General features: G+C 43.7%; 1 long non-coding RNA gene and 1 pseudogene across 1 annotated transcript in view; one reads left to right on the top strand and one right to left on the bottom strand.

Moving 5' to 3' along the window:
- LOC132343789 (uncharacterized) overlaps positions 1–21,085 on the bottom strand; it is a 138,743-nt gene that overhangs the window by 101,183 nt on the left and 16,475 nt on the right. The gene's annotated exons all lie outside the window — the stretch shown is intronic.
- Positions 7,945–18,382, top strand: LOC789119 (AP-3 complex subunit sigma-1-like; annotated as a pseudogene).

Here is a 21,085-nt window from a genome sequence, read left to right as displayed (position 1 = left end):
GTCTGTGTGGGAGTTAGACAACAGTAAGACAGTAAATTAAAGGCCGTGTAGAACTTAAAGAAAACAGTCCTTTATTGCTAAATCAAACAGCTCTGGCCAGCTTCACCCTAAATCCCTGTTGGTTTTCAGTGAGAAATAAAGTCACTTAACAGTGATTGCCTTTGGTTATTGTTACTATGGATCACTTTTTTTTTAACCTCTCAAGTAGGTGAGACTAGAGGAACTTCCAAACTGAATTTCAGAAAATGACGTCTTCATAGAACGTTGGCCAAGGTCATGGGCGTTCCGTAGGAAGACACTTGATTGAGAAACTATTAGAAGTGACACTGTTCAAACAATTGCAGTATTGTAAATACTTGATGGTTGACAAGCTTAACATATCATCAAGTTTTGCTAAGAAATTCTCCAGACAATCCAGAAAGGGGTTGATTCTTATAGCCCTAGACATAGGGGTTGATTCTCAAAGTCCAGGAGAGATGATTAAGAGCTTTTCTTCTTCAGAGAATCCCTGGAATCTTGATAATTTCCCCTTACTGTCAGAACTCTGAGTAGATGTTCAATTTTTGAGCTTCTCCTCACTGTTCCCTCTACCTCACCCACAGAATAGTAGAGCAACCAATTAGCTTTGTCATGGCCGGAATCAGAAGGAATAAATATGGTTCTCATTGTCAGGGTAGCTCTCAGCTTCTTTGGATAGACCTAAGAAAAAGTTTTTTAATGTCTTGTAGTTGGGTTACTTTAATAGATGAAAGCTGATACCTATTATAACTCTTTCCTTATCCATATCCTCCACCATATTGAGTTACTTGAGATGCGAAACCATCTTTGGTTTCTATATCTGACAGTATTTGGTCCTAATAAGAGAATCACTAGGTGATTTTTGAATAAATGGATTAGTGTCCGAACGAATAAATTAATGAAAAATCAAATTCATTCCTTTTTACAGGGGCATCTGTTGTACCTCTGTGCCCAGCATTTTCCCCTTATTTCAGTAATGGCAACCTTCTTTCTTCCTGCCATGTAGTTCTGGTGGGGCTGCCACTCATAATTCCTGTACCCTCCATCCAAGTTCACCAATCATGGTATTCTTTTTCACACACCACAGGGACTGGTCCAAGCAACAGATACATGACTCAGGCAAAACCAATCAATTCCCTGGTACTTGGGTATTAGGAGAAAGGTGTTCTCTTATTACTGAGACTTGCCAGATTAACACTACACCACTTGGGAAGCCCATGGGGATGTCAGTGGTCATCTTTTCTTTGACATGGAAGTAGCCTGGGTATAACCCAAGAAAATATGGAAAACCCAGAGAGAGTCAAAGAAGAGAGGGGAAGGAAATGAGAATAAGAAGGAGAGAAAGAATGTGATGGAAAGTGACCTGTTATATTTATTTTAATCTGATCCACTGAACAGACTCCCCGCTCCATCTTTCCTGTATTTTGCCCCATTTTTCCCATTTATACTAGTCTTTGTTGGAGACCCAACTAATGTACTCCCAAGAAGCAATTGCACCTACCTTTCACCAAAGCAACAGAAGCTTCTCTTTAAAATAAATAGACCATACCCCCAAAGTTACCATGGGCTGCAAAGTTATTATGGACTTTGCATTATTATTATAAAACTGCAAAGTTATTATGGATCTACTCTGAATCACAGAGTAAATCAATGAGCACACAGTTCAGCCCTTAACTTTCACTCATTAGAATTTTGTAGAACTCACACTCCTTGCCAAGAGCAACACATCAAAATCACCTTTCACACAAAACTGAGCCATATTAAGATAATGCAGCCTGGCAATCAATAATTTTGTATCTAAACACCTCTGTCTATGTCTATACAGCAATGTTTCAGCACTTGTTTATAATTTTTTTACCTTTATGATTTTTCTATAACTTAAGACAAATCCTAGTATAAAAAAGAATAGATTTCAAAAAAATATAATCCAAACAAAAATGGGAATTGTTAGATGTGTTTCAGTTCAGTTCAGTTCAGTAGCTCAGTCATGTCTGACTCTTTGCGACCCCATTAATCACAGCACGCCAGGCCTCCCTGTCCATCACCATCTCCCGGTGATGGTCAAACTCACGTCCATCGAGTCAGTGATGCCATCCAGCCATCTCATCCTCTCTCATCCCCTTCTTCTCCTGCCCCCAAACCCTCCCAGCATCAGGGTCTTTTCCAATGAGTCAACTCTTCGCATGAGGTGGCCAAAGTACTGGAGTTTCAGCTTTAGCATCATTCCTTCCAAAGAACACCCAGGACTGATCTCCTTTAGAATGGACTGGTTGGATCTCCTTGCAGTCCAAGGGACTCTCAAGAGTCTTCTCCAATACCACAGTTCAAAAGCATCAGTTCTTCGGCGCTCAGCTTTCTTCACAGTTCAACTCTCACATTCATACATGACCACTGGAAAAACCATAGCCTTGACTAGACGGACCTTTGTTGGCAAAGTAATGTCTCTGCTTTACTGTCTAGGTTGGTCATAGCTTTCCTTCCAAGGAGTAAGCGTCTTTTAATTTCATGACTGCAATCACCATCTGTAGTGATTTTGGAGCCCAAAAAAATAAAGTCTGACACTGTTTCCACTGTTTCCCCATCTATTTCCCATGAAGTGATGGGACCAGATGTGTTTAAAAGAGTATAAATAAAAGAAAATCTCTATATTCAGTTACAGGGGGAAAAGAATAAAATTAAAGAGCATTCACATTCATTTCACAAAGCCTAGGCTGAGCACTGTGGTTGCAGTATAGACAGAGATGAGTAAAAATAGACCAAGTCCCTGTCCTTGTGTTGCCTACAGTGTAGTGGTAGAGACTACGCTAGACTACATAGTATGATTAATGAAATAATCACAGATGTTACAAAGGACCATGGTGCCAGAAGGGCTAATAATTAGGGCACTTGACTTCCTCAATAAGGTCTGGAGAGGCTTCCTAAAAGAGTGATGATTGAACTGCAATCCAAGAATGAATAGAAATTAACTTGGTGAAGAAGGGCACGTGGTGTAGTAGATGACGTCAGTGCTCTGCCCAAGGGCTTTCTCTGGCCACAGGGTGGTCTCAATTCTTAACAGGGCAAGCCAGGAGTACTAGAAAGTTGGCACTCCCAGAAGCACAAACATCTCAACTTCCTAAGCCCCCAGGTTGGACGACTCCAAGCATGATCTGCACCACCTTCTAGAAGGCCCTGGTGAAATTGAGCTTCACCGTCCTCACCAGCCACCTCCTCATCCTTGCATCTAGTCTTGGCTTCCTTTCATCCCCAGCTCATCTCCCTTCCCTGACTCCCTTACCAGCACTTTCTGGAACCGCTTCTCACACCAACTAGACAAACTCATGTTCCAGTGTCAGGACAAGACTTCTTGGAGAACCCACCTTAAGACAGGAAGTTGGAGTGAGAGAGGAGAGAATAGGAGAAAACCTTGTGCAAAAGCCCTGAGATGGGAAGGAACACGAAGAGTTTCAGGGACTGAAAGATGGCCACTCTCACTAGAACAGAAAATAATGAGGAAAATGTGGTAGGAGGAACTTCTCTGGTGGTCCAGTGGCTAAGTCTCCATGTCCCCAGTGCTGGGGCCCAGGTTCAACCTGTAGTCAGGGAACTAGATCCTACACGCCACAACTAAGAGTTCACATGCCACAGGTAAAGACCCTGCATGTTCCAAAGACAGCAAAGGTCCCCAGTGCCACAACCAAGACCTGGCATAGCCAAATAAATAAATATTACCAAAAAAAGGAGAAGAAGTGTCCAGAGAAGCAGCTGGGGGCAGAGGGAAGAGAGTAGAGAAGGATTCTGCAGGATCCCAGAGCGATCATAAGGGCCCTGGAAATGAGCTCTGCCTTTGTCCTCAGTGGGGTAAGAAGCCAGTGAAGGATTTTACAATGGAGGTTGATGTGCTCTTGTTTCTGTTTTCAGATGTTGGCTCTTGTCTCAATGTGAAGAAAAGACTGGAGGGGGCTAAGAAGGATCTGTTTGAAGTGGTCAAGAGTAGATGATTGTGGTCCAGGTTGAGGTGATAGGAATTTGCCCCGGAGTTACTGACAGAGGAGGCATTAAGTGGTGGGATTTGGAGGATATTTAGGAGGCAAAATCAATAGGGCCTGGAGATGGATTCAGTCTGAGAGATGAGAGATAGGGAGTTATCAAAGATTACACATAGACTCTGGCTTATGTGCTTGAATAGTTAATGTATTTCTATTATAGAAGACATGCCAGAGATCATTAAAGATTGCCTTAAAGCCAAGGTCATATACAAGGAGTATCTTTAGTTCTCTGGAGTAAGTACACATAGGCAGATAGACCGATGATTTTACTTTTACACATTAAAATTCTGGGTAAGACAGGGACTGTGAGGGTAGGAAAACATAAAGAGCAAAATCTAACAGCAGCTGGAAACTAAACATCATCTTGCTTTGAAATTAAACTGTAGTGTACTCCACAGCTAACATAACTGGGCAGATTAAGTGGGGAGGAGGGGTAGTCACACATGGACTCAAAGCATGAGAAGGAAGCCATGTGGGAGCAAAGACCTAGGCTGATCAGATGTCTTCCCCCCTTGAGCCAGCCTGATGCCACCTAGAGTTTCAACTCTGTTCAGAAGAATACTCCTCTTAAACCCAGCCCACATTATGATGAAACAGTGAAGGAAAGGAAAAGAGAATGAAAGCTTGGGAAGGACAGTGTATGAAAGGAGAAGAGAGAAGGTAGACAAATTCTCCTACTTTATACTTGTGTTTCGGGCCCAAGCCAATGAGAGTATGAAGGGGAAAGCTGAAGAGATGGAAAGCATCATGGCATTTTAGAGATGGTAGACATTAGCTAGCCCAGGACTTGTCAGCTTCAGCACTATTGACATCTGGGGCTGGATAGTTCTTCATTGAGGAGGGAAGAGGCCTCTTCTGGGCCCTGGAGGCCAGCATCCCTGGCCCCTACTCAGTAGATGCCAGCAGCATCTGTCCTCAGACATTGCCAAATGTCCACTGAAGGGAAAAATGACCCTCGACGAGGACAAGTAATCTACTCTCACCTCTCCATTTTACAGATGAGGAAACTGAGCCCCACATTGGGAAGACGTTTGCCCAAGGATGTGCAGAGTCAAGACAAGAATCTAGATTGTCCCAAAAAGTCGGATCGTTCTATTTAAAAGGCCATGTTTATAGACAAAGATTTCTGCTATGTATAAACCTAACTCTAGAAAAAGCTGTATATTGTCAGCCTGCTTATTTAACTTCTATGAAGAGTATATCATGCAAAATGCCAGGCTGGATGAATCACAAGCTGGAATCGAGATTGCCAGGATAAATATCAACAACCTCAGATATGCAGATGATAGCACTCTAATGGCAGAAAGTGAAGAGGAACTAAAGAGCCTCTTGATGAGGGTGAAAAAGGAGAGTGAAACTGCTGGCTTGAAACTCAACATTCAGAAGACTAAGATCATGGCATCTGGTCCCATCACGTCTTAGCAAATAGATGGGGAAAAAATGGAAACAGTGTCAGATTTTTTTTTTCCTTGGGCTCCAAAATCAAGGGACAGTGTCTGCGGTCATGGGGGTCACAAAGAGTCAGACATGAGCTGGTGACTGAACAACAACTCTAATGAAAAATAGTTAAAAAAAATAATAATAATCATGTAACATTGAGAATACATCAGGGGTAAAGAGAACCATCCTTATATGTGAGTGGGTACTAGGCCAATCTGCCCAAAAAGTTTTTACATTGGTGAGGGCACCATGAACCACCCACAGGAGCAGGAAAGTGCGTTGAGACAAAATATCTGGTTTAATTTTATTTGTATAAGACTCAGGAAAAAGTCTAGTTTAGAATACAAGTCAAGGAATATTCAGTTCAGTTCAGTCGCTCAGTCGTGTCCGACTCTTTGCGACCCCATGAATCGCAGCATTACTCAGCCTTTTAAAAGAAGGAAGTCTGTGACATTCTATAACACAATAAACCTTATAGACAGTATGCTAAGTGAAATAAGACAATCACAGAAAAGCAAATTCTGTGTGAATTCCCCTGATAAGAAGTATCTAAACTGATAGAAATGGAGAGTAGAATGTGGTTTCCAGAGGCTGGGGGAAAGAGAGGGCATAGGAGTTGCTATACCATGAATAGAGTTACAATCATGTCAGATGAAACAGTTCTGGAAATTCAAGTGCATTGAGAGCTAACAGTACTGTACTGTACAATTAAACAGTAGTTAATAGGGTATATTTTGTTTTATGTCTTTACCACAATTAAAAACACACGCACAAATCAAGGACTGTTACTATTCTATCTCCCTGTTTCCTTCAGAGTAGGCTCCTATCTGGAAAAGTTTCCTGTGTTTGATGGATAACAACCTGGGAAATGCTGGTCCCAAATCCCAGCCCTCATTTAGAAAGCTCGAGTAACCACAAAGTTGCAGAACACAAAACGACTTTTAAATCCAGTGCTAATTATCACCAAAGACCCATATTTCCAAGTACCAGGGCAAATCTCACTTCTTAAATACAGCTGTATTTTTATAAAAGGCACAGAAAGTTAATGCCTGGAGATCATACTGGTCAAATCCTCTTTAGAGATAAGGGCCCTAAGGCAATACCAAGAATTTGCGATTTTGCTCAAGGTCACCCAGCCTGTTAGTGATAAAACCCTGCACGCAAACCCAGACTCCCGCGCCCTCATCCAAGAACTTCTCTACTTTACCAAACTGCTCTCCTGCTACTCTGAGGACCCCAATCTACCCCCTCCATTCACATGAGATGCTCATTCCAGGGAGGAATAAATGTGAGACCTCAAAAAGGAAACCATGGAGGAATGTCAAAGAAGACAGACGTGATGAAAAATAAATGAAAACTGTGAAACAGAAAAAGAAAGAAAATTCAGAAGGCTAGAAAAGAAAAATCCCAGAAAATGAGAAACGGGCCCCAAAAAGACCTTCACAAAGATAAGCTGCTGGTTATTCTTGGTGCCCTGAGGAGTGTCTGAACTGCTGCCAGAATTGCTTCTAACCTAAATGGAGAATAAAAACTATTTTCCTTATCTATTGAAAGTAAAATCAAATTTCATGTTAGGAAGCACTGGTTTGGATGAGGTGAGCTGAAGTTTTAAAAAATAGAGTGTTATTAGCCACCCCTAGCCAACCCGGGGCACTCGAGAAATGCTTATTTTAAAAAAGAATACCCAGATTTTAACACTCCATATTGGAGTCATTCTGCACGAGGAGTTCATTATTTTCATCTGCTTCTAAATAAATGTCCTCCTCCCTCCTGCCTTCTCCCACGGGCACACATTCACTCTCTGCTTCCTTTAGCTTTGTGCTTTTACACGCGCACACACGCGCACATGCATACACACACACTGATTCTTAACTCCCCCTCTTCCCTCATTCCCCTTCATTTGCCCTTCAAATTGAAGTAGACCTTAGAAAAACCCTGTGTCCACCCTCACATCTATTTACTTAAGCGGTGTATATATCAGTCATGCAGCTTTTGGCTACAGGGAAGCACAAACCCAAATAAAAGGAGCTTTGAACAATAAGTACATTTATTTTCCCCATAACAAGAAGTCCCAAGGTAGCACCACACAAAGCACAATAAACGTTTGTTGATTTGAGTTACCCCGCAGCACGTACTCTGCAGAGAATTAATAGCTCACGTGTACTGTGGTCCCAGGGGCTTGTCACCCAGCCGGGAAAACTGTGTCCCCAAGCCTAAAACAAGGTAGCGTGACACACACAGAGGGATTGGTGTGGATGATACACACTCCTGCAAGCGCTGAAAAGGAGGAGAGCTCAAAGACCCCAGAGAATGGACAAGGCTGCCTCGCAGGGGACAGGAACACGGGTGAGGTTTGTAAGGATGGGAAGGATTTTGGTAAGTGGAGATGCTGATGTGAAGAAGAACTCAAAGTGGAGGAAATCATTGGAAGCAGCAGAGAAAGTGAGTTTTTGGAAGCATGCGGGTAAATATAATCGGAGTAAAGAGTTTGTTCCTCCAGACTTGAAGGTGACAGATGGTAATGTCCACTTCCAATCATGAAGACTAGGGTCAAAACAAGTGAGAATGCCTCAGTTCAGTTCAGTTCAGTCGCTCAGTCGTGTCCAGCTCTTTGTGAACCAATGAACTGCAGCACACTAGGCTTCCCTGTCCATCACCAACTCCCAGAGCCTACTCAAATTCATGCCCATTGAGTTGGGGATTCCATCCAACCACCTCATCCTCTGTCGTCCCCTTCTCCTCCTCTCTTCAATCTTTCCCAGCATCAGGGTCTTTTTTAATGAGTCAGTTCTTCACATCAGGTGCCAAAGTATTGGAGTTCCAGCTTCAGCACCAGTCCTTCCAATGAATATTCAGGATTGATTTCCTTTAGAATTGACTAGTTGGATCTCCTTGCAGTCTAAGGGACTCCCAAGAGTCTTCTCCAATACCATAGTGCAAAAGTATCAATTCTTCGATGCTCAGCTTTCTTTATGGTCCAACTCTCACATCCATACATGACTACTGAAAAAACCGTAGCTTTGACTAGACAGACCTTTGTTGACAAAGTCCTGTGGAATTTCAAAGGCCATCCCCTCAAGTTGGGGCTTCCCTGATAGCTCAGTTGGTAAAGAATCCTCCTGCAGTGCAGGAGACCTGGATTTGATCCCTGGATTGGGAAGATCCCCTAGAGAATGGAACAGCTACCCACTCCAGTATTCTGGCCTGGAGAATTCCATGGACTGTATAGTCCATGGGGTCACAAAGAGTTGGACACGAGTGAGCAGCTTTCACTTTCACTTTCCCCTCAAGTGGTCCAAGGAGGCCCAACTGAGTGGACAGGCAGAATACCTCCAAGAGGAAGTTGAATTCCTTATGGTGGAGACCCTGGCTCCATCAAATCTGAATTGCTAGGTTAAAAAATCAGGTTGAAGTGGACACTTTTGGGGACTCCTGAGGGAATCAACCTGAAAACATTTAACTGCATTCTTCAGGAATAACCAGTGTACACATACTTGGCAAAGAGTTGGGAACTAGATTACAGGCCCAGTTTTTCCACTAACTGGCTGCAGCTCCTGAGGTCACTCCCCACTCCCATTCCCAGCCTCAGTTTCCTCTTCTCTAAAATGGGATCACAGGACTAAAGGCACTCGGCACCCCTCCCTCCTCCAGCAATCCAAGAATGGCTCTGTGTATGGATGTTTATCTAGGCAAATGCGGTCCACACGCCTCACAAGCAAGGAAGCGGGGCGATCGGGGCTGTATCCCTCCCCTGACTGTCACCAGCTGAGTGGTGCTGCAGTTTTTCTCCCAAACATCTGTTCCATCATAAGTAATGTCTATCCTTCCAGCCACAATGGGGTTTATTATCATTAATGGTAATTATTGTTGTTGAAGAGCCAAAGAACTTTTAGCTCATCCCGATATTTTGTTTCTGCCTCACATCAAATCTCTTCTTCCTAACACATTTCTATTTTCTTTTATTTTTTTTAGAAAGTAGAAGAAAGGGCATGATTGCTGGTATGGATATTTGGATATTTAGTTCAAGTCCGCATGATATTAGATAAGTCCCTTCCCCCCTCTAGCTTCAGAGTGAGTAGAATAGATCTAATGAAGTCTGTGGTTTTTAACCATGAGTGAACCTCAAAATTATTATGAGACTTTTTCAAAAGGCAGATCCATGAACCCCAGTCCAAACCTGGAGGATTTGTATGCCCAGGGGTGGATCTAGCAATGTATATTTTAAAAACTCCACCCAGGAATTCTGATGGGCTCTCTAAATTATCTTTATTGATTTGGTCAACAGATACTTGTTTATAGCCTACTGAATAAGTAGGACTATTTATTAATAAATTAGGGATAATGCTGAAATGTCTAAAGCATATAGAGACAGAAGATTTTATTTCTGTCTTTAAAGAGTCCAGCAAATGGTGAGGAAAGAAACATGAAAACAGACACAGACTGAAGAGGATCAGACTTCAAAGACGGAGCACTGACGTTATAGGAGCATACGTGAGGGACTCCAAAGTCAGACTAAGGTGATAGGAAGTAAGGTGATAGGAAGTCTTTCCTGAGGAGGTAGCTTTGAATTAAGCGTTAAAGGACAATCAGAAGTTCGAGGAGGTGGGGACTTCTCTGGTGGTCCAGTAGTTAAAACTCCTTGCTGCCAGTACAGGGGGGCGTGGGTTCAGGGGCACAGGTTTGATCCCTGGTCAGGGGAGCTGAAGTCCCACATGCCACACAGTGTGGCCAAAAGAAATTAAAAAAAAAAAAAAAAGAGGTTCAGGTAGGTGGGGAGAGCAATGCTATAGGAAAAATCCAGAGTTCATAATAGTAGTTCTTACAAGTGAGGTACAGAGACTGAGTGGGAGGCAAATGAGGGAATAAAAGCTACAGAAACACCCCACTTCTAACACTCCTAGCATCTGTATATGCAAACACTGCCACCCCCATCTCCTCTTGACCTGCAATGCCAGCCCGGGGGAATCACAAACCAGACTGGCTGCAGGTCTAGGGTGAGAATTTGGGGAAGGAGAAGAAATTACTAAGGGAAGAACCAGATGAATGCAGATGGGATGGTACTGTGAGCTCTTGCTGAAAATATATGAAGTTCCCCTAGAGAATCAGTAACTCCAAGGGAAAGAGGACTGGGCTTCACAGCCAGATCTGGTATCTTCCCCACCAGCCTCCCGACTCACCCCTCAAGCTGCACTTGACCTTGGCATGAAGTCTCCTCCCAGCCGCTTCTCCCTCAAGGCTGACCCTGGGAGGGCAGCCTGACCTCAGATCTCTTGACAGGCGCACTGTGCAGGGATGGGGGCCAGTCCCACAGTTTACCTGCATCCCATGAGGGTGGTGTTCCTTGGAACCCCTTGGAAGCTGAATCTGTTTAGGTTGCATTGAGTGATTCCCATCCCCCCACCTCACCCTGAGGAGCAAACTGATTTCCTCCTGGTTCATAGGTCTGCCCTCTGTAGTGACCTAGGTCTATGGGTTGGTTACATTGGCTTCCATTGTTGAACACAGCTTCAAAATCCAGCTGCTCTGTGGCTAATGCTGTCTAACCAGCCCCATCGAGCACTCAGGCCCCTCAAAGTGAAGGCTCTCCTATCATACCACAGGCAGCCTAGAGCAATGATTAGATGTTTTGGAGTGTCAACTAAGATAAGCTTCTTGGAGTCAGTTTACAGTCTCCTTGTCTCTCCAAAATTAAAAAAAGAATTTAGAGGAAACATATTTTCTGTGGGCCAACAGTCATCTCTTTCAGAGCTTCAAACACTCGTTAGACACCACTGCTTCCCAGGTAGCCAGTGTAAAGATGCTTAAGATCAGAGCAAATACAGAGAAATGAAAATAAGCCCACCACAACTAAACCTGCTGTGATCAGTGTCCACAGCCCTTGGGTTACAACCTACAGAGGAAGGCAGTAGTACCCTTGTGGTCTACACGCTGGCTCACTTGGAAGAAAGACTTTATTCCAGGAAGAAAATCTATACAAGTTGCATAGGGTGAAAGTGAAAGTATTAGCCTCTCAGTCGTGTCCAACTCCTTTTGCAATCGCATGGACTGTAGACCGCCAGGCCCCTCTGCCCATGGAATTTTCCAGGAAAGAATACTGGAGTGGATTGCCATTCCCTTCTTCAGGGGATCTTCCCAACTCCAGGATTGAACCTGGGTCTTCAATGGCAGGCAGATTCTTTACTGCCTGAGCCAACTAGGGAAGACTTGCATAAGGTAGACCAGTAGTTCTCAACTGGAAGGGCTCTTGCCCTGACCCCTGGGATATTTGGCAATGCCTGAAAATATTTTTGGTTGTCATGACTAGAGAGGGGATTCTACTGGTATGGGTTGGGGGTGCTGTTAAACATTCTACAATACACAGGAACCACTACCCCCCACAACAAAGAATTATCTGGTCCAAAATGTCAGTGAGGTCAAGACTGAGAGCCTGGGCTAGACTGTGTAAGGAAAAGATGTGTTCTCTTCTCTCTGTGGCTGGAAATTGGTGGCCCTGCTAACCTGCTTTCCTGAAGACTGACAACAGTCTCCCTCTCCTCACAAGTCCAGAGACCAGCTAGTCCAGTCCCATCACTTACAGATGAGAAAACATGAGGCTCTGGGAGCAAAGTGATTTCCCTGAAGAACTCAAATGAGCAGAGTAGAACCTGGCTATCGAGCCCCCGAGGTTATTGCTCCCACATTGTGTCCATCCACTAGAACCAGCTCCTCCACAGCACCTCATTTCCAGCCAGACTGTTAATGCCACAAGTTACAAAATAAAGCTTCTATTGGAAAGGACTTTTTTGACTCCAAAAATCTTGGATCTTTCAAGGGTGTATGTATATGTGTGTCTGAGAAGGGCACTAGGAAGGAAGGGTTTGAATCCAGCTTTTTGGAATGAGCCAGCGAAGTAGCAGCTGCCCAAGGCAGTGGCACTGAGACCAGATGGACGATTAAGAGACTGTGTTGGATGGACCTAGAGGTTACCATACAAAGTCAATCAAGTCCAGCAGAGGAAGACCAACATATGGTATCACTTACGTGAGAAATCTTAAAAAATAATACAAATCAACTTATTTACAAAACAAAAACAGACTCATAGACAAAGAAAACAAATTTATGGTCACCAAAGGGAAAAGGCAAGGGGGAGGGGTAAATTAGGATTATGGGATTAATAGAAACACACTGCTGCTGCTGCTGTTGCTGCTGCTAAGTCGCTTCAGTCATGTCGGACTCTATGCGACCCCATGGACTGCAGCCCACCAGGCTCCCCCGTCCCTGGGATTCTCCAGGCAAGAACACTGGAGTGGGTTGCCATTTCCTTCTGCAATGCATGAAAGTGAAAAGTGAAAGTGAAGTCGCTCAGTCGTGTCCGACTCTTAGCGACCCCATGGACTGCAGCCTACCAGGCTCCTCGGTCCATGGGATTTTCCAGGCAAGAGTACTGGAGTGGGGTGCCATTGCCTTCTCCAAGAAACACACTGCTATATCTAAAATAGATAAACAACAAGGACCTACCATATAGCAGAAGCAACTACATTCAGTATCTTGTAATAACCTATAATGGGAAAGAATCTGAAGTTGTACGCCTGAAACCACCACAGTGTCATAAATCAACCATAGTTAAATAAAAATAAAATGAAATGGAAAAAAGAAGTGAAGAAAGGAAACAGTGATACTAAGAGACCAAAGACAGAAATACAAGCTAAAGTTAATTCAACTTTAAGAGACTGTTTAGTCCATTGTCCAGGCAAGACCACAGAACAGGGCTTAGAGGAAGGGGCAGATGATGTTAAGGCAGGGTCTGATGGAGCCATGGTTAAGGCCCGGGCATATCTGTATGTGTAGCTGGCCTTTCGGAATGTTCAGCACAGAGTGAGCCTCTTGTGCACTGGAGGGTTCAGAGACCCTTAAACAATGATCTAGGGGCAGTCCCTGACTTGATAGACCCTTTTGAGGTGAGGAGGCCTTTTGGGACCACATGGTATAAGGGATCTACCTATGCATGGATCTGATGCCCTGGGTGCCTGACAGACGCCAGATTGATTGCAAGGAGAATAAAGAGGCTCCTGAGAGAATAATCCCGGGTGAGGGAGGGAGGCATCTGGGAAAGAGGGGCATGCCAGCCCAGGCAGGAGAGGGAGTCAGTGCAGAATGGAGTGATGGGTTCTCTACGATGCAACACCCTTCCCCATCCTTCTCCACTCCCTCCTCAAACTTTGACCCCAGCGCGTAGGTGCCTTAGGAAGAGGAAGTCTGAAGGGTAAACCTCAAGACCTGAGTCATTCTGGGCTACAGCCCCTGTGCTAGAGGCCCGTGAAGTGGTTTCTCCCCTCCCACTCATCTCCCTAAAAATAGATCCGACCAGTTTGCAGAGGAAGACATTTTTCAACAGATGAGAGAGAGAAAGGTGTACATGAACTGGAGAGACACGGTGGCAAGCCCCAGAAAGCAACCAAGAGCAAACCCCAGAACTCAAGACCTGGTTAGCACCGCCACTGGGGCAGTGGGCAGCATGCACTTTAGAGCAAAGGAGAGACAGAGTTCTCACTCCACCAATGCCCTCCTCAATCTTCCTCTATCTCCATCTGTTGCCCTTGAGGAGTTTATGTACCTTCTCTGAGTGTCAGTTTCCTCCTCCTTAAAACAGAGTTCTCGAAACCTATATGCAGGTCAGGAAGCAACAGTTAGAACTGGACATGGAACAACAGACTGGTTCCAAATAGGAAAAGGAGTACGTCAAGGCTGTATATTGTCACCCTGTTTATTTAACTTATACGCAGAGTACATCATGAGAAGTGCTAGGCTGGAAGAAGCACAACCTGGAATCAAGGTTCCTGGGAGAAATATCAATAACCTCAGATATGCAGATGACACCACCCTTATGGCAGAAAGTGAAGAGGAACTCAAAAGCCTCTTGATGAAAGTGAAAGAGGAGAGTGAAAAAGTTGGCTTAAAGCTCAACATTCAGAAAACGAAGATCATGGCATCTGGTCCCATCACTTCATGGGAAATAGATGGGGAAACAGTGGAAACAGTGTCAGACTTTATTTTGGGGGGCTCCAAAATCACTGCAGATGGTGATTGCAGCCATGAAATTAAAAGACGCTTAATTCTTGGAAGGAAAGTTATGACCAACCTAGCATATTAAAAAGCAGAGACATTACTTTGCCAACAAAGGTCCGTCTAGTCAAGGCTATGGTTTTTCCAGTGGTCATGTATGGGTGTGAGAGTTGGACTGTGAAGAAAGCTGAGCACCAAAGAATTGATGCTTTTGAACTTTGTGTTGGAGACGGCTCTTGAGAGTCCCTTCGACTGCAAGAAGGTCCAACCAGTCCATCCTAAAGGAGATCAGTCCTGGGTGTTCATTGGAAGGAGTGATGTTGAAGCTGAAACCCCAATACTTTGGCCACCTGATACAAAGAGTTGACTCACTGGAAAAGACCCTGATGCTGGAAGGGATTGGGGGCAGGAGGAGAAGGGGCCAACAGAGGATGAGATGGCTGGATGGCATCGCTGACTTGATGGACATGGGTTTGGGTAGACTCCGAGAGTTGGTGATGGACATTCATGGGGTCTCAAAGAGTCAGACACTACTGAGCAACTGAACTGAACTGAACTGAACTGAAAGAGTTAAGAGGGGCTTCCCTAGTAGCTCAAGGGGTACAGAATCCGCTTATAATGAAGGAAATGTGGATTTGATGCCTGGGTCAGGAAGATCCTTAGGAGAAGGGAATGGCAAACTCATTCCAGTATTCTTGCCTGGAGAATCCCATGGACAGAGGAGCCTGGCAGACTATAGTTCTTGGGCTCACAAAAAGACTTCAGAGAGCTCCTTTACCCTTTCTGCCATGCTGAGGACTCAGGGGAAAGACAGCCATCTATGAACCAGGAAATGGGCCCTTGGCAGACCCCAAATCAGTTGGGGCCTGATCTTGGATTTTTCCAGCTTCTAGAATTGTGAGAAATAAACTTTGGTCATTTATAAGCTACCTGGTCTATGGTATTTTGTTATAGCAGCAACTGACGAAGACAACAGTGCTGGGTAGATACAGCATATTCTCAAAGAAGGGATAGAGGTCATCACTACGGGGAGTTAGTCAGAGCATCAGTTGCATTGAGAGTAGGTAACCGGAGTCAGGCTAGGAAAGAATGGACTCCAGATGGGCCTGGATGACAACAGGCAGCCAAGAAAGTCAGAGGTAAAGGTTGGGTCAGTGCAGCAGAGGCCAGGACTGGGCTGCGACTGTGGCGTCCACAGATCAGCCGTCTGAGGCAGGTGATGCTAGTGAGGGAGAAGGGATTGCATCAGCAGAGGATGGTAGAAAGGCCAGGGGAGGCCAAGCTACCCTCTGTGCAGGGAGAGCTCTTTCAGAGCCACAGAAAGAGGGAACGTGTGGCCCATAGGTTCAGTAAACATCATCAAGAGGAAGGAAAGCTAAGGTCCAGCCCAACAAGAGAAAGCTACTGACTCAGCTGACCTATGGACAAACTGGATCTTGCCAAGGATTCACAAGACTGGGGAGCATTAAGAATGTGAATTTTTTTACAAAGTTTTTTTTTATTATTATTTATTTATTTGGCTGCACCGGGCCTTAGTTGTGGCAAGCAGGATCTTTGATCTTTGTCGTGGCGTGCAGGATTTTTAGTTGTGGCATGCGAAGTCTTCACTGTGGCCTGTGGGAACTAGGTCCCCCACCAGGAATCAAACCTGAGCCCCCTGCAGTGGGAACTCGGAGTCTTAGCCACTGGACTGCCAGGAAAGTCCAAGAATGTCTTAAATGTCTTAAAATGTCTCTTGAACATATGAAAAGATGTTCAGTCACACTGTAAAAAGAAAAGTTCAACAAGCTATGATTTCTCTATCAGAAGAACAAAAAATTTTAAACATGAGAACCACCCTGTACGTTGTATATTGTACAGGGAGGTTAATCTGAGTATATCCCTATGGAAGATTGTTTGCACTATCTATCATAACTACAAATGCACACACCCTTGGACACAACAATTCTTTTTTTAGGAATGTATTCTCTGGTGGTACTTGTTACGTATGTGCAAAATGATCTACACAGAAAGTTGTTGACTGCAGCGCGGTTTCTCAGAAAGAATTTTTTAAACAAGAAAACTAAATTTTGAGTAAATAAGTAACAGCCATTAAAATGTGACACTTGGTACCTTTGACCATCACCTCCCTGTTTCCCCCTGCACCGAGCCCCTGGTGATGACTGCTCTGCTCTCTGCTTCTGTGAGTTTAACTACTTCGTATTCCACCTGTAAGTGAGATCATACATATTTGTCTTTCTGTGATTGGCTTATTTCACTTGGCATAACATCCTCCAGGTCCATCCATGCTGTCACAAATGGTGGGGTTTCCTTCCTTCTTAAGGTTCTGTGTAACTCTTGACTAAAAAGTCATTTTAAGGGCTTTGCTCTTTTTTTATGAAGAAGGAAATGGCAACCCACTCCAGTATTCTTGCCTGGAGAATTCCATGGATAGAAGAGCCTGCAAGGCTACAGTCCATGGTGTTGCAAAGAGTCAGACACGACTGAGAGACTATCACTCACTCACTCACTCTTTTTTTAACCAAATACATTTGTCTTTTTATTTTCCTTAATACCCTTTCCTTCTTCCTTGCATTGCTATCCACCCAGATCAAGTTTTTGATTTGCAGAGACTGTAGAATTCTGTGGTTAATATGCTCTGTGGGAGAGAAAAATACTGGTGAGACACAGGAGATACAACAGAGAAGCAGTAACCAAGATTCAAAAGAATTCCTTGGTGGTCCAGTGGTTAGGAAGACTCCATGCTTTCACTGTCTAAGAGGGGGGTTCAATCCGTGGTCAGGGAACTAAGGTCCTCCAAGCCGTGGGACATGGCCAAACAAGATTTTAAAAAATACAATCTACAGAGCATCTCTAGAAAGGCGCCGGAGTAGGGGTGGGGGAGAACCCAACCCAACTCTGACTCAGAATCACAGAGTGAAGATATACAACAGCAAATCATCGGGGAGACATTCCATTTGGTATCTAAGAGAGATGAAAATATTTGCAATTTCCTAGAAGGAGGATTATTAATTGGAGGATCTGAAAACAAACTGATTTATAGACATTATGCAACATTATATTTTGTCTTCTGCGTGGATTCTTCAGAAAGTGAACTTGACGTTTTAGATCTAATTCAAGTATTTGTGGAAACATTAGACAAGTGTTTTGAAAACATCTGTGAACTAGATTTAACTTTCCATGTAGACAAGATTCACAATATTCTTGCAGAAATGGTGATGGGGAAATGGTGTTGGAGACCAACATGAATGAGATTGTTACACAAATTGATGCATAAAATAAACTGGAGAAATCTGAGGCTGGCTTAGCAGGAGCTCCAGCCCGTGCTGTATCAGCTGTAAAGGATATGAATCTTCCTGAGAGCCCAAGAAATATTGACATTGGTGACATCAGTATAAAAGTGCCAAACCTGCCCTCTTTTAAATCACAAAAAGGCCACTCCCAGGTAAAATCCAGGGGGAAAAAATCATCCAAGTTTACCATGCAGTTGTTTACCAAAAATAGAGGAGAGTCTTAACTTTTACTCTTGGATTTAAGTCAAGGTCTAATCCCATGGAGGGAGGAGCCTGCTTGCTACAGTCCATGGGGTCGCAAAGAGCCGGACACGACTGAGCAACTTCACTTCACTTCACTTCACTGTAGAGACATAATGTAAAATCAGTATGGAAGTTCAATGATGCTTCTCTTGCTCAGTGGTTTTGAAGAAATCAAGTAGTTCCAGTGTGATTTTTTTTTCTTTATTTTTTAAACTGCATTCCTGTGGCCGCCTAAGGCATGCCTCTATGTATCGGCTATTACAGTATTTCGAAAAGTGTTCAGGACATTTCTTTAAATTGTGTACAACTCAAAATGCTGGCGTTTTGTATGGATCGCAAGTGCAGCATTCCTTAATAATGTCTGTTATTTGTCACAATAATTGTTATTTAAAGAACGAAGTATGTATTGCATGAAAACATTATGACCTTTTTCTCTTAGTTTAAATAAACTCCAAGGTAACTGGACTTATAAAGCAAAAGAAAAAACAACAATCTACAGAATGCCAACACCTCAGGCATGCTGGTGCACACAGTGGGAAAGGAAAGGATCCAGGCCATGTTCCGTTTTTGAATACAAATCTACCATCTAGACTGGAGGAGGACCAAAGTAACTAGAAACATTGATGATCAGGCTAGTTTTCAGTGATAAGTCCTCAGATGAGAGTCAACCTTCCAGGAAACACCTGGCTAATCAATGTAATGAACAGTCACTTAAGGATCTTGAATACCAGTGGAGTCAGGCTACCTGGAAATGGCACCTGTCTCCATTCTTCTCATTTACAACACTGGTGAGAAATGGGGGCTTTAAGGAAAAAATAAACAAAACAGGGAAAGAGAAGAGACATCACGAATTGCCTTCAGTTCTCAGGCTACTGCTTTTCTCTTGCCACCCCTTTCCACCCAAAGAATTAGCCCTTTGCTATTTTGCTGGTCACTTCTAGCCTAATGACTCCTATAACCTCAACCCTGATGACTCCTATAACCTTCTTTGCTAAGCACATATCTGAAGATGAGAATGTCACCTGCCATATCTAGAAAGAAAAGAGGCTGCTGCCATCAAACCCTCAGCTACTGTAGCCTCAGCCCTCCCCCACCCCTGTGAACCCCCAGGAGATTCAGGACGGACAAAACCGAATACGGGTCCAGATAGTTTACATGCCTATCAGAGGAGTAATCTCAATGAACCCAGACACTTGCATCTTCGCATATGTAAGAAAGTGCTAAAATCGTTGACTTAAAATGTCTGGCTTTTCTTTCATTAACAGTAATCTTTTGATATTCCAACTACCTGGGTTTTGTTGCAAAAATTCCCATATATCCTGATTTCTCCCTTACTCTTTGGAGCAGTCCCTCAGAGCTACCGGAGAAATGACCACCTGGGCTTAAATCTTCAGACAGTCTCCTAAATAAAACACAATTCCTGGAGTACCCTGGTAGTCCAGTGGTTGAGAATCATCTGCCTGCCCAAGCAAGGGACATGAGTTTGATCCCTGGCCCAGCAAGATCCCATATACCGTGGGGCAACTAAGTGCATACACCCCAACTACTAACCCAGAGCCTGTGCTCTGCAACAAAAGAAGCCACAGCAGTGAGAAGCCCAGACACGCCAACTGGAGAGTATCTCTGCTCGCTACAACTAGAGAAAGCCCGAGCCCAGCAGTGAAGACCCAGTGCAGCCAAAAATAAATAAATAAAATTTTTTTAAGCCTAATTCTCAGCTTTAGGGTGTGCAGTTTTGTTTTGTTTTGTTTTGTTCAGTTGACACAACTCTCTGCATACAAGATATTTTTGCATGAATTGCACTGTTAACCTTAAAATGAATGTTTTCTTTTAAAAAAAAGCACATTCTCTTCTCCCACAGTAATTTACTTTCCAAGTTTTTTTTTTTAATGTCCATCAATTTTCATTATTTTCCTCTCCATTTTCTCCCAAGCACTTAGGTTTACCATTAGAGTCTTAACAATCGTAATAACCTCCTACACAATTCTCTGCCTGTGATCCTTCCTACCCTCTGGTGTCCTGTATGGGAGGAAAGGCTTTCCCTCGATCCTGCTAGTTTCATTAGGGGGATCTACTAAATAAACTGACAACAGGCAGACTAACAGGAGAAAAAGATACAAATATGTTAATTCTTAATATTATGTGCATAAGGACATCACGGGGAGGGGGAGAGTGAACATTCAAAGAAGCAGTGAGATTCAAGAGCTTTATATCATCTTAATAGCAAAAGGGGAGGGAGAATGTAGGCAATTTAAAGGAGAGCAAATGATGTTTAAGAAAGATAAATGGGCCCTTCGAAGAATAGATGAGAGGTATGAGCGTTGTCTTTGTTCAGTTGCTAAGTCATGTCCAGTTCTTTGTGACCCCACGAACCAAAGCATGCCAGGCTTCTCTATCCTTCACTATCTCCCAGAGTTGACTCAAACTCATGTCCATTGAGTCAGTGACACCATCCAACCATCTCATCCTCTGCCACCCTCTTCTCCTCCTGCCCTCAGTCTTTCCCAGCATCAGGGTCTTTTCCAATGAGTTGGCTCTTCATATCAGGTGGCCAAAGTAATGGAGCTTCAGCTTCAACATCAGTCCCTCCAATGAATATTCAAGGTTAATTTCCTTTAGGATTGACTGGTTTGCTCTCCTTGCAGTCCCTTGGACTCTCAAGAGTCTTCTCCAGCACTGCAACTCAAAAGCATCAATTCTTCAGTGCTCAGCCTTGTTAATGGTCCAATGCTCACATCTATACATGACTACTAGAAAGACCATAGCTTTGACTAGACAGACCTTTGTTGGCAAATAATGTCTCTGCTTTTTAGTATGCTGTCTAAGTTTGTCATAGCTTTTCTTCCAAGGAGCAAGTGTCTTTTAATTTCACGGCTGCAGTCACTGTCCACAGTAATTTTGGAGCTGAAGAAAAGTAAATCTCTCCCTGTTTCCACTTCTTCCCCTTCTATTTGCTCTGACATGATGGGAAGTATGGTAGTTTGGGATAAAGTTTGTCTAGTGCGGTGTCAACTTCTTGTT

Source organism: Bos taurus, chromosome 24 (assembly GCF_002263795.3).
Source record: "Bos taurus isolate L1 Dominette 01449 registration number 42190680 breed Hereford chromosome 24, ARS-UCD2.0, whole genome shotgun sequence".
In the NCBI taxonomy this organism is placed as follows: domain Eukaryota; kingdom Metazoa; phylum Chordata; class Mammalia; order Artiodactyla; family Bovidae; genus Bos; species Bos taurus.
The sequence above is the reverse complement of the archived record's forward strand: the minus strand, read 5'-3'. Positions and strand labels throughout refer to the sequence as shown.